Here is a 22579-nt window from a genome sequence, read left to right as displayed (position 1 = left end):
CATTATGTAGTTGTATGTTGTGCCATATCTATGTACATTGAAATGTTTTGTTTTTGTGCCCATGCAAACTTTGATGAACAATTGTAAGAAATGCTCATGTTACCTCGTGAGTTGTGTAATGACTGACAAATACAGTAGTGGTCCTTAGTAAATGAAAAGTGTATACTTCCAGAAATGTAAAGAGTAATAAATGTTACTTTCATTTTTCAACATTATGTAGTTGTATGTTGTGCCATATGCATGTACATTGAAATTTTATCTTTGATGAACATTACTTAATATGTCTTTGAAGTTTTATTGTTTTTTTATGCCTATATAAACTTTGATGAACAATATATATATATATGCTCATGTTACCTCGGGAGTTGTGTAATGGCTGACAAATACAGTAGTGGTCCTTAGTAAATGAAAAGTGTATACTTCCAGAAATGTAAAGAGTAATAAATGTTACTTTCATTTTTCAACATTATGTAGTTGTATGTTGTGCCATATGCATGTACATTGAAATTTTATCTTTGATGAACATTACTTAATATGTCTTTGAAGTTTTATTGTTTTTTATGCCCATATAAACTTTGATGAACAATATATATATATATGCTCATGTTACCTAAGGAGTTGTGTAATGGCGAAACGTTAAGTGATCCTTTATGACAAGTTTATACTTTTTAAAATGCAAACTGTAATAAATGTAACTTTTCATTTTTCAACATTATTTGGTCGTATGTTGAGCCATGCACATGTACATAGAATTTTTTTTATACCCATGCAAATATTCATGAAAAGTAACCAAAAGTGTTTATTTGACCTGAGCAGTATTGTTCTACTTGAGAAGTAAAAAGGTGATCCTTTTACAAGTGTATTCACTGGTCACTGGTAAATGTAACTTTCATTTCTTAATGTTATTAAGTTGTATGTTGTGTTCAATGCATGTACATTGGAGTTTCTTCTTTTTTTCCAACCACGCATATGCAGTAGTATATAAAAATGTACATCTTACTGCTGAAGTATGTGAACTGAACTGAATGATCAATTTTAACTGGACTGTCTAAATTTAACTTGATTTTTGCTATCGCTAGCTATAACTTTGTTATTTGTGAATTGATTGTCTACAAATTTTAACACAACAGTCCTTAGGGATGGCCCTTCAAGTCAATCAGACAGACCTTGACCTTCAGTCATAAATTACCTTGACATTGAAAGTAATATTTTCTTCTAATTTTTGCTATTTCTAGCTATAACTTTGTTATTTATAAATGGATTGTCTTCAAACTTGAACACAACAATCCTTAGGGATGGACCTACAAGTTGATCAGACAGACCTTGACCTTTAATTATAAATGACCTTGACATTGAAGGTCGAATTTCTTGATTTTTGCTGTTTCTAGTTATAACTTAGTTATTTTTAAATGGATTGTCTTCAGACTTGGACATAACAGTCCTATGGGATAGGTCTTCAAGTTGTTTAGATAGACCTTGACCTTCACTCATATTACACCTTGACATTGAATGTCAAATTAATTGATTTTTGCTGTTTCTAGCTATATCTTAGTTATTTATGAATGGATTGTCTTCAAACTTGGACATAACAGTCCTTCGAGGTTGACCTTCAAGTTGATCAGACAGACTTTTACCTTTCAATCTTTAATGACCTTGACATTGAAGGTCAAATTTATTGATTTTGGCTTATTCAAGCTATTTCTAGTTATAACTTTATTTGTGTATAGAAAGTACATAAATATATATATATTTAACTTAATGAAAGAGAGTAGTTCACAAGTATTATGCAATTCTGTGTAGCAGTTATACAAGTTTTCTCTGGTCAAAAGGTCACTAGCTAACTCTACTGTATGATACAGTCACTCTCTACCTACATGGATTATTGGAAAGTACCATGATTTCTTCATGCTCTCTTCAGCTTATGTGTCCTGTCTTTATTTTTTCTCTTGTTGGATACAACTTTTATTCATTTTTAGCCAATTTGTTTTTTACATTAATTGAACTATTTTTATTTTCTCTGAGTAAATCTTGACGATTAATTTGTTTTTGTAGTTATGTGTTTTGCCATATGCATGTACATTGAATTTCTTGATTTAATTATACATGTGTGCTTCTTAAAAAATTGTGTTAAGAGTTCATTTTCCCTAAACAATATCTTAACAAAAAAAATTGTTATATCAATAGTTAATGATGTACTTTGCTCATCTTTTTAAAGATGTACACTGCTCATCTTTAAGCGACATATTTTAAAAAATGGCCAACTTTGCAAGACTATTGATTGGGAATTCAGTTTCAAAAAAACAAAAGCTTTTGCATTCTATTAAAGTTGGACATAATGTATAAGAATTTCATAGACTTAAATAAAATTCTGCTATGAAAATATTTTACTTAAAGATGCACCAAGTACATCTTTATCATAGACTTAGCAACTTGCTCATGGTAATTTTGATTATTTTGACTTCATTCATATCATGCAATGGTAACTCGCATTCTCATTTAGTATACAAGTCATAATCTGAACCATTTACAGTAATAAATAATACAACATTCTTCAGGACTCATATTTGGACCTTAGCCACTACTCTTCCATAACCTGTGAACCTCATCTTGCCCTGCTCAAAAGGACCTCATGTTTAAACTTTTAAAGTATCTTGTACATATGTCTGTACTTGTAAAGTTCTATGTTGTACATTATCAGTGAATAGTGAATTTTTTTTGTATACCCCCACACACACACACACGCACACACACACTCACATACACACATAAACTTAAATGCTTCCCAAATTGTAATGTGGTATATTACGCATTTTTGCATTATATAGTTCTTATTTTTTTCCAAATCATGTACATTACAAAATTCTGTTTTCTTCTTTACTTTTTATTGATTGTGATGAACATGTATTGAAAATGTTGATCTCAAAAACTAAGATGTACCCACAAATGCAAAGTTGTTCTTTTTGTGAAAAATTTGATATTCCTGTTATGAAAGCTTCTTATGAGTCATAACTTTTCATCCTTGTGTCATTTAATTATATGATTTACATTCAAACTTTTCCTCGACGTGGTTTATTTTCTCAACTAGAACAGAACTAATCCGAAATAATGCAGACTTTTATTACTTCTTCAGCACTAACCAATGTTTCATTTCTTAACATTTCAAACTATGTTTGTTTGAATAAACTGCCATATGCATTAGTTGGAATGATCTTTTTACTGTCATAGCAAAATAAACCTGTCCACTGAGGTTGTATGTAAAATTATCGCCTGCATGACAAAGTTAATCTTGGTTGAATCTGTCCATCACAATTGATATTGTATTTGAGGCTTTTATAATAAAACTTGATGACACAACCTTTATCAGAATTTTGAAAGTTGTTTGCTTTTAACTTTTCTTTATACTGCAATAACTAAAATGCCATTCCGAACTGTAAAAATGTTAATAAACTTTTCTTGTTCTGATTCTGTTTTGTTTTGTGCTTTAAAACCTTAGTACATCCTTAATGTATTGTCCAATGCTTGTCCACAGCAGCTCTTGAATCAAGGACTATAAGTGAACCAGACTGACCTTGACCTTCAAAGTTTTTAATAGAATTAGTTTTACCTAAATCCATCACAGATTAGACTAACATTTACCTTAAAATAATATAGACTTATGATTTATCTATCAAATGTGTAATTTCTTGATATTGTCAAAAAATATTTTTAGCAATTTTTATTTATTCATGAGACAAAAAAAATTTAAAATGAATTGGAAAAATCTGTTGCAAAAACCTTTATACCATTAATCTTTATGTAACTAAAACATAGCACTTCTTATTTATTTTCAAATTCATTATCAAATATTATCACATTTTTAACAGTTTTGTTATTGCATATAATTTTGTATATTTTCTATTATGTAATGATGTTCACACATATCATGAATCCAAAACAAAGGATTCACAAATAATAGTGAAAATATTACAAGGTTTACAGTAACTAAACTTTTCCAATATGTCTTTCATTGAACATATTAGAACATATGGTAATGGTTGAAGTTAACAGATCCATATTGATCAAATATAACATGTCAATATTAATTTTCTTACAAAAAAACCCAGTCATATTCAGGTGAGCGATAAAGGGCCATCATGGCCCTCTTGTTTATTTGTTTGGGTCGTCAGACCAAACAAATAATGGTAGCGAAATTTCAGACGTTGATGCTGTTAATTTCAAATGCCGAAAGTTGTCCGCTTTTTTGAAGCGATTACTTCCCTTTAAATGTACTCTAACGCCGAAAAATTCAGGGGAGATCACTGCGTGAAGATTGTCAAATAACAGGCGCATTACGTTTCGAAACGAAAAAATAGTTCCCGATTGGTCCAAGAATTCTTATATTGTGTTATGGTAAATCCGTGGCTCTTCCGTGGGCGTTTTCCGTGAATATGTGACCGGGGTATTACGGTTGACTACAGAAAATAGTTAACGATGATTATTAGACATTATATTCAGAAAGAACAAATTGCTGGTTCATAAATGTGGCCGTGCAACACTGGCCTCTCGTGGCAATTGGCATGGGCCATGTTTGTGTAAAAAAATTATTGCATGGTCTATCAGGAATCAGATAAATGGTATCGTAACGGTTAGCTCCACAATGTCGTGCTTCTTACGGAAACTTTATATGAAAAAACAACAAATCTCTGATACAAAAATGCGTTCATGCAATGCTGGAATCTCGCAACCATTAACCTTGGGTTAGCGCTTTGGACATTATATTGCTGTTAAAGCAGCACGCCTCCAGATTCATGCTTATTTCCATGAAAATTGAGAAAATGCATAAAAATGTAGAATATTGTAAAATGAACTAAGATAATAATTTCTGCATTGCAAACAGCTGTTACAACCCATATAAATCAACAAAAAGAGGTCAAAATATGCTAAAATAGCCCTTACTGCGTTACTTACGCAGTAGAAATATGGTAAAAAATACTGAAAAATTTGTCATTAATCGCACATAACATAGCAATTATTACTTTAATCTATTTTTTTTATATTTCTAAAACTCTCAGTGCTTTTTGATGTAAGAATTCATTGAAATATTTTGGTTCATCTGGAGGCGTGTAGCTTAAAAAAACTTCAATGGCAATCTGGCAATGGAATCAGAAAAAAATGTTCTGAAACTGTTACTTTATTTTACAACAATAATAAGACTTTATATACAGAAAGATCAAATCGCCGATCCGAAAAGAAACCATGCTACGCGGACATCTCGCGGGTATTTTAGGGGGTAACATAAGTAAATAAGTCTAGAATCTACAGAAAAGTTTAAGCTCTCGTCTCTTACAAAGCGGTACTGTACAGTACTTAGTAAACAAGTAGAGATTTTGATGCTAAAGCATCAAGTCGCCGGATAGAAAATGACTGTATTATCATAAATATAAGAAAATATCAGTTTAATTAATGGTTCAAGTATAAAGAAAAGAGGAACAATATGTTGAGTAATTGTTTATTCACAATAAAACATCATAATTATATAAAGCAAACTTGCTTAGCAATATTGTCAAGGAACTGCTATGATTATTAAATAAGCAAGTATTGTCTGGCAATATTGACCTGAGACTCATTAATTTTCGGGAGGTGTTTCGTTAGTTTACGTAACTTATTATGATTTATGCTAAAGATTTTATTGATAGTATAGATCTCGATATTAAATCAATTAATATTGCTCGATGGCCTACAGGCGGTAAGTAGGACGAAGTTGTGACCTAGTAGGCCAAGTTCGAATCTTTGAAAATCCCTTTTGTTGTTTTCATAAAACTATCTTTTTTATTATATCTGTTAACTATATGAAACATAAGTTGATAAATCGTGTTTCATTTCTAGCATTTTTTTTTATTTCATAATTTTGATTAATTTTGTAAGGCGAGCGATATTCTTGTAATTCTACTTGTAATTTTATCTTATACATATACCGTAATACCAGGCATCGAAATCCGTTGTGTATAGTTCAGAATCCGATAATTACCGCCAATTAATCAACGGTCATCGAATATTTGAAAATATATATGTTTTAATTATTGCATGAAACAATGCAATTCTACCGTAAAAGTGGTATCTGCATAATTTTTTTTTTTGCGCTATCGAAAAAATAAATTATTTAGTTGAAATCAATATTCCTGTCGTTACATACGATATAGTAAACGTTTAATTGCCTTTCAGTTCGATAAAATATTAACAAAAAGATATTTTATTAGTTTTCTTTATTATGTATCTAATTCATACGTCATACCGTTTTGGTAACCTGCGCGACGGAAATCGACGGAATATAACGAAGACGACGATTACCACTATTTATTTCAATAAATGTGCCTCTTTCGCACAAATCTATTTTGTGATGTTCAACCTAAACTAAACTATTGAACGTTGACAGAAAGGGCCAAGTTTAACCTTTTACCAAGAAAAAATGAACAGGTTTTGAAAACTTATTTAATTCTTTGATGTGCAAATTATGAGTACATTGTATACAGACCTTTCTAATGATATAAAATATGAAACTGAAACTTTGTAATTATTTATACTTACGCACCTCCTCTATTGTTTGTAATAGGTCTATATTTTTCGGATAGACCTGTTAAAACAAAAGAAGGTCCGTTATGAGGTCTATCTTTTGCACGTGCACAGGTCTGTTCTAGTCACACAGATCCGGTCATAAAAAACACGTGAAAAAATAGACCTGTCTATGCGCAGACATAGAAGACATGAAGTGCAATCAATAATAAAATGTAAATGATTGTCATAATGTTCCTGTCTTACAAAATCGATACATTTTTTAAACAAGATAATGTTTATTGAATGCACTTGGCAATTATTCAAGCATCCCTATATTATATCTTTGAACAAAAATAATGGATAGCATATCAAAGTTAGGACACATTTAAACATTTATTTAATCGCGTCATTTATCAAAGAAATAGTAATCTAAGTGGTTCTTCTGTCATTCATATAACTGTTCAAAATATAAATGGACGCTTCAAATTCATTTCTATGAAATTATGGCAGTAATCACAGCATACTTATTACGATTTTAAATCACCTAATCCATAACATCTCAAACGTTCTAGAAAATTCACAGTAGATACAAATTGTACCAATAATTCATATCGAAAAAATACACCAAAAATATGTCCGCTTCACAACTTTTCAAATTTTATGTACACTTTACTAAGAAACAGCTACACACAGTTAATAGCAAAGTCCCTGGAATCATTCCAATCCGCGGGACCAACCAGATTGTTAAATCCCCGTTAACCCCCACACCTTCTCTTTGAGTTAGGCTTTATCCTGTCTTTCTAAACTGAAAAATCAAAACTGATGTCCCTTGAAAACCTTCGAAGCCAGGGCTTAGTTTCAAAGAATTCTACACAAGAGCTTTATAGGAATTTTGTATTGATAAAATCCGATAATTGCTTATATAGTGACGTGCAAATAAAAGTACTTAATCTGGATAAGTCTACAATGGGCACATCTTCCATTAGTATTTCAAATATCGATAGAAACGACAAAAATGTATAATTCGGATATCATTAAAAAATTCTTGAAAAAGAAATGTTAATAAATTTATATGTTTAGTGTAAAAAATTGATATGCTGAACGATCATATTTTATTCTAGAACATTTTATAATCTGTTATATGAAATATATATCTTTTATTCCTCCATTGAATGAAGAGCAGTACAAGCATACATATAAATATCACACATATATACAAAATTATGACAATTCAACAAACATAATACAGTAGTATGTCAACAAACTAGTCAAATATCAATAACATTGTACTAATTTTTTTGAGAGTTCACAAATGTATTTTGATAACACGTACACATATTTAACAAATGCAAATATTTAGATTCAGTAAAGAGGCCAAAGACTACGGACTGAAGTAAGATTTCATTAATTAGTAGAATATTTATTTAGTTACATTTGTGCTACCTATACCAAGGTAACATTTAATATAACTCTACAATAATAATAGTCAAAATATTGAAGATAAGTGAGAACATAAGAGACACTACTTTTTGGTGGTAAATGCAAAGTTTTATTTGATAGAACAGTCTATTTCGAAATTATTGATCGAAACTTAATAGACTGAAACAAACAAAAATAGCGTCATTATAGTAATACCTTTAACAACAGCCTGCTTAAGTACGAAACGAAAACATTAAGCTGGAGAGCAAAAGGATGGGATGAAGATATTTCCACAAACATAATGTATATCAGAAAAAAACAACTTAATATAGCAAATTCATAAATGCAAGATCGTTTTATCTGTTTGTGACAATGACATTTAAGTTTATATAAACATACATCGTTAATTTTAAGGCATAACAATACAGGCGCAAAAATAAATCAGACTACATGTACATGTGTGCACTCATAGCACATTGTAAACTCTAACATTATAAGAAAAAAAAATTGCGTAACTACAAACTAAGTTTGAGACTTAAGGCAAACAGAGGCAAAGCTAAAAGTACAATTTGCAATTACAGCATACCTAAAATATAATATATTATAGGTTGTCACATAATTTCACTATAGAACCTAAGTTAATGTTTGGGGTACCATAGCATTGATATACCTCACTAGCCAACAATTCAAGAAAGCGTTATTACATATCATTATTGCCGATCTGAGCAAAGTAATACATTGTTCACGAGGGCTCTGCGACCTTAGATTTGCGAATATAAGTAGCCCAAACACTGTGATGAAACGATTTAACATGGCACTCCGTAAATTTTTTCATTTGCATTACAGAAGATAATAAAATGTACAATAAATATCATCTGACACACATGAACATTTTGAACACGTCTGTAAATAATTCGCAGAGTATATTTTTCCAGTGATAGCTATCAATTTTTTACAGAGCATGTCATATATTGAATTTCCCTCTAGCAGTTTGCCATAATAAGCAGTGACTGTTTTGGTTTCAAAATTTTCGCACAATAACTCAAATTCATCCTGTTCTACAAGTCTTAGATATCTGTTTTGAACATCAGGGTTAATTACATGTTGTAAACAATGTTCGCTTCCACACATATTTTGAAGGAAATGTCCCTTCATTTAGATAGATCTGGAGGTACATGAGACAGATTATACTTTTTGCAAGAGTTTTGAATATATCAGGAATGAATCCCAGATAAACAAGCATCAAACTTCATAAATCTAATGAGTCTGTTGTTAAACACATTCTTTGCTAAATATCGGTTAGAAAGCCGACATAACTGACCAAAAAACTGTAAAAACTTCCTATATTCAATTTATTTTTTTCTAAAGCACTTAGATTTAAAGTACTTAAAGCAAAGTCTGTACTTATACTTATATGTAAGGGACTGCATGTAGTTTATACAAAATCTGTGTGAATCTTTCTAATTTTATCATGTCAGTGTCTGAAATGCTACTCCAAAAAAGCTCACATCCGTATAAAACTCTTCGGAATGACTATTGAATTATACAATATCTTAGAAGAAACCGGATTTAATCCATCTGGATGAACTCCACTATTACAAATATTTCAAAAAAAGTCCCCCTTAGTTTATTACATGCATCTGCAATACAGGATTTCGTTAGAGAGAAAAGAGTCACATTTTATGCCGAGATGTACATAACTATCTCCTTGATTAACATAATTGTCACCGAGCATATAATGTTCGTATTTTACTATCAGGTTGGCGTTCATTGAATACTATCACCGAACACTTGTTAGCATTTGTATTGGAATCTCCCAACGACTTGCGTATGAATAACAAAATATCCAACATAGACTGCAAAAACCATTTGAAAGAGCAAATGATATCAAAGTACCATGTCGTCTGCTACTGTGGGTGTTCCTACGTCCAGTCCGTACATACAAATACCTAAACCACTACCCTGTAATTCGTTGATAAGTCCATTTATGTACGCAAGATAGAAAATTGGCGAAACATTTGCCTCCCTGCCTTGTACCTTGTAGAACATCGAACCACTTTAGAACGTAGACCTTGATATTTCACACAACTTTGCATGTTTGAGTACATAGATTTGATCGCTCTAAACGAAGTTGAGTCAATTTCGAATCTCATTTAAAAGTTTAAACAGCAACCCCGAATGCCAAAACAGTGTCAAAAGCTTTGCCGGCCGTCCATAAAACAAACATACACTCTAGAGCCATACTCTCTTGCAAAGAAAATGCTTTCCCGTAGAACAAATGACATCATTAAACATCCTAAACCATCTTGAAAGCCGCCCTGTTGTACATTGATAGTTTCTAGAAATATTATCTTGACATCTTTTTTAAAAGTACCATTTCAAAAACTTTCATTATTACAGAAAGTAATTGCACGGTAGTTATCAGGGTTGTCTTTTCTTTTTGTTTGACCCTTTTATGAAGTGTGACAAATTACACCTCGTTTTCATGTTATCGGGGACATATCCATGACGTAACATAAATGTGTATACGTTAGCTAAAATAGGCGATATAAATTCTTTTGCCAAAATTAGGTGTTCATATTGTAATGATTGTTCATCTCCACCCGCTTTTTTCTCTTGGGCATAAACTTATGGCATCATTCACTACTTTCGGCAAGACGACGACATCCGGATCCGGAATGATGGTAATTTTCAGTTGACTGAATTTCCGATCAACCATATTCTTCCAATTTTCATCAAACATCGTATTCGAGGTTGGCATATACAATGATTTTAAAATAATTTCCCCATCCTAGAGTTATTTCACTACGATCTCTAACTGTACATCCATTAAAGTTCATGCCAGCACATAAAGAAGAAGATTCAGTGTTTTTTCGTCTGGCCTTGATTTTTTTCCAAAAAGTGTCTGAGTCCAGTTCTGCAGTTCGATCTAAACTCCTCGTTCTGTTTCATGAGATATTGCTTAACAACTTTTCCTATGAATTCGACGGAAATTACATTTGGCTTTTTTGTAATTATGGAACGCCGGGTGAGAGTCATTTCGCGGTCTACCTTCTTTACACCCACTTCGTTCTTACTTTCCACTGTTCACTTTGTGCAGCCTTTAATTCACTATTCCAATAGGGTTTCAAATATTCGGCACATTTTTTTTACCGGAAATGCCCTTGATGAATATTGATATACTTTCGACACGATTAAATCAAATGCATTATCAATGCCTCTTGGGTCAAAGTCACAATACCTCAACTCTGCAAGATCACAATCATTCTGTAATAATGTGTTATATTGTCTTAAGTTTACTTCATTTACTTTTTTTCCAATTGATACACTTTTTTTTATCAATACATTGTTTAAATCTGCACAAGGTAAAAATTAGTTGGGCAATAATTGGTCTATGTCTTGAAACATTTAGACAATGGTCATCCATAATATGACAATAACTTACACAATCAATAATTTCTACAGGAACACATATATAGTCAATCATAGAGTGATACATATTATCATATGAAACATTGGAAAACTGAGGACCTGAACATATAGACGAAGTATTAATTGCGACAAGATTCGTATCATTGAAAAACTGTCTTAAGCATTTATCACGTGTAATTTTTGAATCGATCATAATGTTTGAGTTAAAATCGCCCAACAACAGGACTGACCCTTTGCAGGATTAAATGTGCCACAAATTATACAACTCATCTATACAATTTAAATACATAGAAACAGGGTTTATTACTACATGGCAAGTACACCTGAAATAAAAACATATATTGTCCAGGTGAAGTTTGCAACTGAATGCCGCAAATACGGTCACTGTCCGTTTGAAGTGGTGTAACATAATCATTCAATCGTTTATGCCAAAATAGCGCAACACCTCCTTTACCTACTCTTCTTTGGTGAGGTACTAATAAGTCTTTGTCACATTTTCACTGTAAATCTGTAATCTGATATTAAGGAATCTAGAAAATGCACATTTTGTGGTGTCAAAAAATGTTCAGATATACCACATATATCAACGTTATACTTCAGTAATGCATCACATAAATACGAAGAACTGGACATGATTCCAGTAACATTCCATGTAAATAAATTGAAATTCATACATAAAAAAATAATGTTTTTCAGGACAATATATAACATATACTTGTTGTAAACACTGATGAACATTTGTGTACATACTTAGTCAATATTCTCATTCCGCCTCATGCGGATGTTGTTATCGTTTCTGCGTTTACGTCGAAAACGTGGAGGTAATCTGTCATTTGTAGACCTCGTATTTTTACGATTCCCGCTCTTAATTTTGTCACGTGGTAACCATTGCTTACACGTGACCCCCTGCGGCCACACATTTTCATGTAACAATCTATCGGAAGATTTATCGTCAATAAACGCACAAGCGAACAATTACTTTATTTAGTACCTTTTTTGATGGAAATATACTAATATTTTTGACAACACTTCCATTATCATGCACGATTTTGTATATATCGTCCGTAGACACACAAGTACCGTATCCGCCTACAAACAATTTCCTTGGCTTACGGCGTACTTTTTTGATAAAGCAATCTTTCGCTACAGATTCCTCGTGAAAAGTGACTCGAACAGGGATCGACATAGGTGTAGAATTTCCGGCGCTATTATCACTTCTTACTCCAGATGACGAGTCAGCCGTCACCTTTGAGAGACAACTGTTCGTAGCTCTGTCGTTAACAACTGTTGCATCATTATAATCCATAGGTGTTGACGGCATTTTGCATTGTTGTGTGCTAGCGTAAGGTCTTGAAACCGAAAGTGGCCACATCATTATCGGTGGTGGAGGATATCTGGGTGGAAATTGTGGTAGCGACGGTGGTGGCATTGGCGGTGGTGGCATTTGTTGTGATGTGCTTGAGTCCGCTCTCTGCTTACACGACTTAGCTTCCGTTGAATTTTGAGGGGCCATTTTTAAAATTGTACTTGCCAACAATATACATACATGACGCACGACGCGACAAAAACGGTTTTAATGACACTAAAAGTGCACTACAGCGATTTAAATGACGTCACTCTTCTTGCGTAAACACATGTTAAACACGGAAATGCTTTTTATCGTGTGTTATTGAAGTTTTTAAAGTTTATCTACGTCGGAATTTTGAGGAAAGTTTATAAGATGGAGGAGTTTGAAGTAAGTATCTTTAAAGTATACTTTATAGAATTAATTAAAGGGATACTTAAACAAATGATTGACAAAAAAATAGTAAATTGATGAACAGGTGCTCGTCCAGTCTTGGTGCCTATATAAAAAAATTGAAGTTAAAAAAAATAGTAATGGTATATAGGAAAAAAAATCAATTTTTTTGTCTTTCACTCAACCCATGATAGTTGTTTAGGTGTTAATTTTTTTTAAATTTTTTTTTAACTTTAATTTTTTTTATATAGGCACCAAGACTGGACGATCACCTGTGAATTGATGTTATTTACTCAAATAAAATGCTAAAATGTCATTCTCTTAAGTCCTAGCATGAATTTCTGTTCATACAGATTGGGTATATACTAAACAATTTGTAAGCTGACTGGATGAATACTATATATTTTGGGTTTGAAGCGTAATAATATTTTCATATATTGAACGATTTAAGAAACTAGTACCATAATTATGTTAAAGGGTTAACGCACGTTTTTCCGTGTTATAACGTCTGCAGAGTCCCGAGGAACGGTTGGATCGGGCTCGAGGGCGAGGGCTCCAACAGTTCCGAGGGACTCTGCAGACTTTATAACGCGAAATAAACGTGCGTTGACGCTATTATAGCATAAAATTTTAAAACAGATTCATGATGTATATTATATACAAATCACAAACATTGAATCCTTGTGCTTGAACGGTATGTTTTACGTATGCGTTTTATTTTTTCCGGGGCCAACATTTTAATTTCGAATTTTAATTGAATAAACAAAGTTTAACTTTGGAGATATATTAACTTAAGAAAAACATAACATTACTCTCCCCAAGACAAAACAGGCCCCTCAGAAATTCCTAGAATGATTACAGATTGGCGGTAGAAAAAAGATCAGTGACATCAGCTAGATTCAATTTCAGAATCGGTTTTTTTTTTTCAAGCACGCAAGTCTAAAAAAATCAGGCATAAAACATTATTCTCTCAAAGAAACATATGTTACCTTTGTTAAAATTATGCCCTTAAAGATGTAAAGGAATAAATATCAACGAGGCTGAGTTCGTTCAATACTTTTATTGAAATGTCCATTCAGTGTATGATCTCAGTATATTACTATATAATATAAAGCTTCAAGTAGATTTAACCCAAGAGGTTAAAGTCACATCACATTCACAACTTCACATCAAGTACTTGTTTAAGCACCAATCAATATATAATCAGTATCAAGAAGATATCAATATGAAGATCAATATGAAGATCAATATGTAGATCAATATGTAGATCAAGCCCTGAAACAAACAAATATAGCAATACTAAATACATGTACATACTGAGATCATTAACACAACACAATATATACAATTTAAGTCATAGCATGATTATAACATACATCTCACATCAAATAGCCAATATAACAGTCATTAAACCATTACATCAATTAATTACTTCTAAATTAATGACTGAACATTCCAAGTACTGTTTTCTGTATTATATTAAATAATTCAATCCAGTGGTCTATTAAATGAATATAGTAAACTTATAAAATAGTAAAACAATAATATGACTTGTACAATTATACATACCAATTGTGGATTGGACTCAATGACACTCATACAAAAATCCTCTCAATCTTGTGATGTTACTGCAACATACTGTAATTAAACATGTGCACAATAGAGAATGACAGTGATTTATATTAATGACTGCAAATATATATTACTTTAAATATGCTGCCATTATCAGATGCATTGTAAACAAATCATGTACAATATACATGAATATCTTATTTTAATAAACTTTAGACACACAGCTCATTTGTAACTCACTTAAACAAAGTAAGCAACCAATATTAAACTTCACCAACCTCAATCCAAAATCTAAAATCCTATTTAAGAATTAATAACCAAATTATTATTTTAAACAACTGAAAAAATGTCTGCCTTCTACCAAAAACTGATGACAACTCAGAAAACGGCGGGAACAATTACACGCATGATTAACTAATAAAACAGCCAAGGGAAATCACTCCTACAGATTTTAATCAATAAACTACAACTGATTATTTCCCTTTGGTTACACAAAAAAATTATTTCTTTTAACTAATAAACTGCAATTCCTTAATATTTAATTTTATTTCTTACTCACACATCAGTTGATCTGTACTTGACCACTGGACTGTTACATGTACCATACAATTACCATATTTCTGTTCAATCATGTAGAAATTAAAAGAACTGTCCCTGGATCAGCACTTATACAAAAAGTGTCTGTAATATGAAACACTAAACTTGGTACTTAAAAACACTGTCAGTCTATCACTACAATCACTTCGTGTTTAACTTAAAAGTTTATGTCCCTGCTCCTGTAAACGTTGGTGTCGTCGATCCTGGATTCGAAGAAAAGCCTATATCGTGTTGTCGGTTATGGATATGAAGATCTCCCAGTTGGTACTCCGTCAAGCAAGCGTATTAGTGGAAATATCACTAATTCTCCAAATAAACGATAAAAATTCCTGTCTAACGCATATAACGAAATGATGAGTTGCACAGTAATGTCCTGAATATGTGTATCTGCTCCGTAAAATCCAAATTCAAATGTATACGTATATGCCACTGAAGTTCTAAACTTAAAAATTAAGTATGTATTATCACTATGCACAAAATGCAAACCTTATAATAAACTATGTCACTGTGCATTAAATGCAAAATAATTTGAACACAGTTACTTAAACTGTAAATAATAAAGTTCTGCAGTCAATAAACTGGAAATTCACTTAAAGTTAAAAACACTGAGATCACTGAAAATACCGTTGGGCGCCAATTGTTACCTTTGTTAAAATTATGCCCTTAAAGATGTAAAGGAATAAATATCAACGAGGCTGAGTTCGTTCAATACTTTTATTTGAAATGTCCATTCAGTGTATGATCTCAGTATATTACTATATAATATAAAGCTTCAAGTAGATTTAACCCAAGAGGTTAAAGTCACATCACATTCACAACTTCACATCAAGTACTTGTTTAAGCACCAATCAATATATAATCAGTATCAAGAAGATATCAATATGAAGATCAATATGAAGATCAATATGTAGATCAATATGTAGATCAAGCCCTGAAACAAACAAATATAGCAATACTAAATACATGTACATACTGAGATCATTAACACAACACAATATATACAATTTAAGTCATAGCATGATTATAACATACATCTCACATCAAATAGCCAATATAACAGTCATTAAACCATTACATCAATTAATTACTTCTAAATTAATGACTGAACATTCCAAGTACTGTTTTCTGTATTATATTAAATAATTCAATCCAGTGGTCTATTAAATGAATATAGTAAACTTATAAAATAGTAAAACAATAATATGACTTGTACAATTATACATACCAATTGTGGATTGGACTCAATGACACCCATACAAAAATCCTCTCAATCTTGTGATGTTACTGCAACATACTGTAATTAAACATGTGCACAATAGAGAATGACAGTGGTTTATATTAATGACTGCAAATAGATATTACTTTAAATATGCTGCCATTATCAGATGCATTGTAAACAAATCATGTACAATATACATGAATATCTTATTTTAATAAACTTTAGACACACAGCTCATTTGTAACTCACTTAAACAAAGTAAACAACCAATATTAAACTTCACCAACCTCAATCCAAAATCTAAAATCCTATTTAAGAATTAATAACCAAATTATTATTTTAAACAACTGAAAAAAATGTCTGCCTTCTACCAAAAACTGATGACAACTCAGAAAACGGCGGGAACAATTACACGCATGATTAACTAATAAAACAGCCAAGGGAAATCACTCCTACAGATTTTAATCAATAAACTACAACTGATTATTTCCCTTTGGTTACACATACAGAACATTTATCAATATAAACATCAATAAAACAACGTTTTCTCATATTCATTTTGTGCTTTCCATTTTTGTAATTTTAAACTGAATGACAGATTCTCTATTTGTTTACATTGACAACTGTCCGTTTCTAAGAAAGGGCGACAACCAAGACAATGCTGCTCGCCGTTTATGCGACTGAGGCCCTCGAATCAATAATTTCAATATAACAAGAGCGCATGACTCTTTGGCAAACAGGCCAAATCGTCAACTTTTTTGTTTGTTTTACTGGGCCCTGTATGTATTGCGCATAGGTGAAACCGGGCTTTAACAAGAGCGCGTGACTATGTTAACGCATGGTTTTGGTCCCGTTATAACATGGGCAAAATAGGGGAAAATAGCCGATTTTATGCTACAATACCTATTCAGGTGATATCGTGATTTTTTTTACCGTAATTATAAAGATCGTTGCTTTAATAAGGTTCAAATGCGCTGTGTTTACCTCTATCTTAAAGGTACATTACGCTCAATCAGTCTGGTTGAGTTCAATTTACTATATATTTAAAAAAGAATTGACTATTATAATGGCCATTGAACAATAGTTGACTATAAAATTGCCATGGATAAAATATGATAATTTGCCTGAAATATAAAAGGCCTGTCCCAGTCTTTTTATCAACGGAGCATTAACGATATATTCCGAAGGATATCTATAGAAATTATTGTGATTCATGTGTGTAATTGATTATTCACATGGACTATTATCTATAATTAAGAATTGAAACCAATTATGGAAAAATCTCAAGTTGTTTTGACTTTGACCTTTTCACCCACTATTTATACTTGGATAGGCATAATGTCACTTAAATTTATGTTTAACTATGGATCTCTTTTTTGTTATTTCATAGGTAATGAGGGTATACGGCGTAGTGTTGCCACACGTGACACTGATGAAAGGTTTGTCTGTCAGTTTGCCACTTTTTTTTTCTCAGATGGGCCCAATATACTTTTTAACCCTGCGTAAAATCCAGACTGGATGACATCGTACAACAACTCAACTTCCTAGTTGACGAAGGTCAAACGATAGGTCCAGATGGTAAAGGGACAAACGGACCTGACGCTGTGCTGTCGATGGTAGACTGGACATTGCAGAATCAAGTTAATTAGACTTCTGCCTTGTCGATACACTCGGTATTTTTATAGCAAACTATTTACAATGTTACACACCTCCCCTATGCACAGGTCTGTTCAAGTCAGACAGACCCGATCATGAAAAACACGTGAAAAAAATAGACCTGCCTATGCGCAGAAAAGGAAAACATGAAATGTAATCAAAAATTGAAAATTGGGAACGTGCATTCCTAGGAAACTGCAGCTACCAACAGTTAATAGTCAAGTCCCTGGTAACATTCCCACCCGCGGGATCAATCGGATTGTTAAATCCCCGTTAATCTCTCCCTCTCTCGTTGAGTGCTTTATCCTGTCTTACTATTCAACCGGTGAAAAATCAAAACTGATTTCCCTTGAAACCTTCGAATCTAGGGCTTAGTTTCAAAGAATGCTTCACAACAACGTTAAAGATATATAATCTAAAACTTGCTTATAGTGACATGCATATAAAAGTACTTAAAGTGGATTGGTCTACAAAGGGCACATCTCCCATTAGTATTTTAAATATCGATAGAAAAGATAGAAATGTATTATTCGGATATTATTTAAAAAAATCCTTAACAAAAGAAATGTTAATAAAGTTATAAGTGATTTAGCATAACATTTTATATGACGAGCGATCATATTTTATTCTAGAACACTTTATAATATCTGCTATATAAAATACTATTTCGGATCATGTATCTTACACTTGCCAACAATATTCAATGTACATATGTAAGTCTTTCGTGGTTTGCCCCTCAGACAGTTGCTTCTCGGAAATTTGCCACCTTTTAGCAGTGGGGAACATTTACCCCCTTATATCTTTGTAAGGGGCGGACATTTGCTGCTCCCCCCTGTCGCTTGTTTTTAAAATGTTAAGATATTAAATTGTTGAATTGTTTGTTACAAAAAATCATCGCCTTTTGTCGAAATTCCATTGTGTTTAAATAAACAAAAACTAACGCACAACTTTGTCCATAAATTAATAAAATAAAAAAAGCCTACCTGTTTATGCGATGCGTTAAAAATAATATTTGTGCATTACATCAAATGTTTCGGATCAACCATTGCTCAAGGCAATAGTTTGACGGTGTGTAAGTTGGATATCGGCCTCGTACATCGATCTTTCTGTTTAGGAAAGACCTGGTCACGAATTTCATGAAACACATGAAATTCATGACCAGGTCTTTCCTAAACAGAAAGACCTCGTACTCGGTCGATATCCTATACGTAAATAACAACGGGCGCTATTTGCTTGATTTTTGTAAGCAAACTGGTTTTCATATAGTGAATGGAAGAAAGGGTAAAGATGAAAATGTAGGGAAGCACACTTTTGTAAATAGGCAAGGTTGTAGTGTTGTTGAGTATTTATTATGTAAAAGTTCTATGTTTTTTAATATTGATATGTTTGAAATTGACGATCCTAATATTGTTTCTGTTCATTGCCTGATGTCAGTCTCTTTTGTATTTGATACATGTAATTTACTTGAAAGTACACATGGTCACTCTTCCGTAAATAAATCTGATAGTGAAAAATTTAAATATGTTTGGAAACCGGAGTTGAAATCTCAGTATGTTGAAAATTTACTAGACGAAGATAATTATGTTTAGATGAGCTAGAACGTAAAATTGAGGCCAGTCTTTCGAGCCAAGGTATAGATGAATGTATATGTGATTTAGAAAATGTGTTCGGTAAAATTGCATCGCCTTGTGTAAAGAGATCTAATTTTGAAAGTAATAATGATATAAAGTGCGAAACTTCACAACCCTGGATTAATGAATATTGTTATGAAAAGAAATGTATATTTTTAAAATATCTTGATGTTTATCGAAAATGCCAGAATGAGGCAAATAGGGTCAATATGGTAAAAGCAAGGTCAGAATATAAGTCTTTACTGCGTATGTGTAGATATAATTATGATAAAGAAAAGACTGAAAAATTAATAGGTAGTAGGCATGAAAACGCTAGATTATATTGGAATATGCTAAAAGAAACGTCTGGCATAAAACAACCTAACATATCTATGTCAACATTTGAAAAAATATTTTAAAGCTGTCAATAATCCAAATGATCGATTTTTGCACCCGATGAAGATGTTTTACATTTTATAGATAAGTATGAAAATGATGAATACAAAATTGTGTTCAGGGAATTAAATGAACATGAAATAAATCATGCTATAGGACAACTGAAGGATAATAGATCAGGCGGTCCGGATTGTTTATTAAACGAATTTTTTATTACAGGTAAACACACCTTGAATAATATTTTCTATGCATTATTTAATAAAATTTTTGAAATAGGTTATTTTCCGGAAAGATGGTCAGAAGGTTATGTTATTCAATTGCACAAAAAAGGAAGCATTAATAATGTGGAAAATTATCGGGCATAACGTTATTAAGCTGTTTAGGAAAACTTTTCACTCGAATAGTTAATAATAGGTTAAAATCATGGGCTGAAAAGTATAATGTTTATATTGAAGCGCAAGCAGGATTTTGGGCTAATATGAGTACAGTTGACAATATTTTTGTTTTAAATGGTCTAATTACTCATGTACTTAATCAAGGGAAGCAACTTTTTACTTTATTTGTTGACTACACAAAAGCATTTGATTATGTTGTAAGAGAAAGTCTTTGGTATAAATAAATTCATTTAGGATTAAGAGGAAATATATTAAACATAATAAAGTCTATTTACGATTCAGTTAAATCTAGAGTTAAGTTTTACAATAACTTAAGTGATGACTACGCATGCGCACTAGGCTTAAGACAGGGTGAGTGTTTATCACCATTTTTATTTTCGATTTAGAGGATTTATTTATTCATAATAAAGCGGATGGAATTGATGTTAATATGTTTAAAATATTCATGTTATTATATGCTGATGACATAGTTATTTTTGCAAACTCAGCTGAATCCTTGCAACGTAGTATTAATTTATTGTATGATTATTGTATGCAATGGAAACTCAAAGTAAGTGTTTCGAAAACTAAAGTAATGATATTTAAGAAAGGTGGTTATAATTCTCGTAATACTGTATTTTAATTTAATCATGAGCCAATCGAAATTGTTAAAACATTTTGTTATTTAGGTATTGTGTTTACAAGAAGAGGATCATTAAGTACAGCACAAAAAAACATTATCTGGTCAAGCCTAGAAGGCTATTTTTAAATTAGAGAAATATTTGTATAAGTTAACTTATATACCCCCAAAACATAAATTAGAATTGTTTGATAAGCTTGTAGCTCCAATATTAAATTATTGTTCCGAGGTATGCTGTTTCGCTAATGATTTATCAATTGAGAGAGTACATTTACAATTCTGTAAAAAAAATATTAGGTGTAAAGAAAACTACACAGAATGACTTCATTTATGGTGAATTAGGTCGAACTTCTTTTAAAACTATACAAATGTACAAAGCAATAAAATTTTGGCTAAGAATATTACAAACGAAACAAAATAAATATATTGTTATTGTTTACGACTTACTTAAATCAGATCTAGACATGTATCCTAGTAAAGTAAATTGGTGTTCATTATTGAAAAATCTATTATGTTCACTTGGATTTGTTGACGCTCAGATTTACCAAGGAGTAGGAAATGTTGATATGTTTCTGTCTATAACAAAACAAAGGTTAAATGATCATTTTATTCAAAACTGGAACGCAAGACTAAATCAATCCAGTAGGGCTTTATTTTATAATACAATATCATCTTTTAGATTTCAGCCTTATTTGGAATGTTTTTAATGTTCAAAATTTTGTCAAGCGTTTTCCCGTTTACGGTGTCTCTTCTCATAGATTACAGATAGAAAGCTGGTAGATGGTCTAGGCCATAAAATAGGACCCCTTTGAATGAAAGACTTTGTGTAAGATGTGGTAAATCGAAGACGAATATCAATTTTTATATTAGAATGTTTGTTATTTATTGGATATAAGAAAAAGGTATATTGATAGACGCTTTTGGATAAAGACCCTAGTATAACGAAAATTGTTGACCTTGTAAATTCAGAAAAATAAAGAACACTCTACGAAACCTTGGAATAATATATCTATAAAAAAAATGCCTTTAATATTCGAAAATTCGGTTTCTATATACAAATTAAAAGTTTTCAAATACTAAATCATTAAATAGATATTGATATTTTAGGTGTATAGTCATAAGTAAAATAGATATGTAATATATATTGTATTGTAATAAGCATCTTAATAAGAAATGTATTGATATTCGCATAAGTATATATCTCAAACACATGTCTAACATAGTGCTAGGCTGTTCCCCACCCACTCCGTTTCATTGACCGCAGTTGTTTACCATGCTGATACGATATTCAGCGATAGAATTTAAGCATAACTTTATTGTCTTATATTTAAGTTAACTTACATTTATATCCTGTCATGATTGATTGTTTATATATTCTAATATATGTCACATTTC

At 31.7% G+C, this 22579-nt stretch overlaps 1 long non-coding RNA gene across 2 annotated transcripts; it reads right to left on the bottom strand.

Annotated features, from left to right (window-relative positions):
- Nucleotides 1-14187: 14187 nt before the first annotated feature.
- LOC132753072 (uncharacterized) lies at nt 14188-17013 on the bottom strand. Of its 2 annotated transcripts, XR_009628906.1 has the most exons (4): nt 16515-17013; nt 15252-16220; nt 14690-14758; nt 14188-14395 (listed from the first exon to the last, which is right to left on the bottom strand). It is a non-coding gene; the product is annotated as an uncharacterized LOC132753072 (long non-coding RNA). The 2 variants fall into 2 exon arrangements; XR_009628904.1 differs by lacking the exon at nt 16515-17013 and having other exon boundaries at nt 15252-16462.
- Between the last annotated feature and the right edge of the window lie 5566 nt (nt 17014-22579).

Source organism: Ruditapes philippinarum, unplaced genomic scaffold (genome assembly GCF_026571515.1).
Source record: "Ruditapes philippinarum isolate M1 unplaced genomic scaffold, ASM2657151v2 ctg5046_1_1_1_1, whole genome shotgun sequence".
NCBI classification, from domain to species: Eukaryota; Metazoa; Mollusca; class Bivalvia; order Venerida; family Veneridae; genus Ruditapes; species Ruditapes philippinarum.
Note: the sequence above shows the minus strand (reverse complement) of the source record. Positions and strands in the feature narration are given on the sequence as shown.